Source organism: Temnothorax curvispinosus, unplaced genomic scaffold, assembly GCF_003070985.1.
Source record: "Temnothorax curvispinosus isolate PA1 unplaced genomic scaffold, ASM307098v1 QBEX01010576.1, whole genome shotgun sequence".
NCBI lineage: Eukaryota > Metazoa > Arthropoda > Insecta > Hymenoptera > Formicidae > Temnothorax > Temnothorax curvispinosus.
Window position 1 is genome coordinate 117,301 of NW_020220356.1, and position 2,220 is coordinate 119,520.

Sequence of the window (2,220 nt, forward strand, 5' to 3'; positions counted from 1 at the left end):
CTGTTGTACAATGGCCCGGTCGACCCGAGCGCCTCCAGCTCCCTGCCCCCCCACCACCTGACCCGCGCGCCACTCGCACCACCCCCCCTCTGGCCCCGCGCCGAGCCGTCGTTTCCACTCAATCCGCCCGTCTCTCCCCCCACGTAGCGGCGCCCCCACGGACCGTGGAATTGCTGCCGCAAAAGGATGTTGGGGTTATCCTGGGGGGCGTGGGAAAAACCTGCTGTGGGAAAGAGTGGGTGGCCTCTACCTCACTCCACTTCTGCGATGATGACGATACGATATATATATACCGCGTCTATGAATGTGCACGCGCGTTTGCCTATACGCGCGGCGCGTGTGTATATTATACATATATATGTATGTATATGATGTGATGTATATACATATGTATATAGATATATATATACAAGACCGCATATGTAGCACCGCGTCCGCACGGTCTCGTGTCCGCGTGATGCGCGATCCGCGTGTGCGAGAGGTGCAGGCAGCCGATGCTGATGCGTAATAACACCGGGGACGTGCGTATGAGGACCAGAGACAGATAGATAGGGAGAAACAGAGAGAGAAAGAGAGAGAGATATATTTTGAACAACTTTTACCTTCCTTCGAGATTTCGATCCGCCATCGATCTTTGCTCGGCGACCGTCGCAAGACAGTGCCGAACGAGATATACGGAATCTATTTTTTTTCAATTGCAATTTTATTCAACGTACAGCATTCCGGAGATCATGTTGCTGAAAAGAAAGCATTTTCGACTATGTAATTTTGCGGGTTTACCATCGATTTTTCTTTTACAAATTGCAGACTTGAATATAGGATGATTGATCGATCTCGTTGCCAACTGAACTTAGGCGCGATTATCTTATTATGTTCATCTCTATTGTAGATCAACTTTAATCTCGATTTAATTATACCTATATTTTTTAAGTCTTATTTTATTTTTCTACAGCTTAGCGCGTGGCATCTTATTTCAAGTTACAAATAGATTCCTTTATAATGAAAAAAATAAAAAAAATTGTAAATTAATTGTTAATTTTACCTAAAGGTTAATGTTTGCTAATTACACGTTATAAAATTTTTTTACACGAAAAAAAGTTGAGTTATAGAATAGGCAGTTAATTTACTTTTTCTAGAGAGTTCTTGAAGTAAGTTAATCTTCTATATATAACTCAACTTTTTTTCGCGTCTAAAAAGAATTATACAACGTGAAGTTAGCAAACATTAACCTTTGGATGAAACGATTAATTTACAATTTTAAAACTGCTTTCAGTTCTAAGAATTAGAAAGAGGTAAAAAGTATAAATTATTAAGCCAAGATTATAAAAATTAATAGAAATGGACATTAGACGGACGCGTCGCGTTCTCGTCGTTGAAAACGGTCGCCCGAAAAATTGTCGATTCACGGAAAACATTATGTAAACGCGGCTTCTTCTATTCTCGCCGACACGATCTTTCGCTTTACATCACGCGACGACTTACTTCACGGCCTTTATACTTCGAACGAACGCGATTGCTTAATTATCGTGCACGCGCCCTTCCGCGACTCTTTGCTCATCACTTCACGGCGGATTAATTCGCTGATATACCTAATTTTCGACATTTTCGCGAAGCTCGCCGCGCGAGCGGCTTTCTATCTCGAGGCGGATCGCCTCGAACGTCATTTCTGCTTCTCATCTAATCTATATCGTTGAATATATCGGCATCGCGCTGACTCTACTGATTCTCAACCATAATGAGTCGCAAAATGAAGGGGAAAGGGAGAAGATGAATGCGTGAATCATCGAGAGACAAAAAGTCTTTATTTCAACGTAAACGGGTTATTGCGAAACAACGAAAATACATGATAATAAACGAACAAAATCTTCAACTAATAAACAAATCGCCGTCTCTTTCATCCGTGCGAAATGCCCGACGTGCGTTAAAAAGCGGCACAAAATCGCTAAATCACGGTCCCTCGACGCGCGACTTCCACCACCGGGCGCGGCGATACACTTTTTCTCTCGGCTCGGCTATATCCCTTTTCGGCCGGCGAGAAACGTAAATTCTCGCGCGATAGGCGAGCGCCGTACGTATACGTATACGTGCGAACGCGGCTCGACCGCGAACCGAGTTTTTTTTACCCGAGGCCCGAATCCCGATTCCCACGCTCGTTTCTTTTCACGGGAGGCGCGAAGATGACGGGCGCGAGCGCGCGGAATTGTACCGCGATCCCGAGTA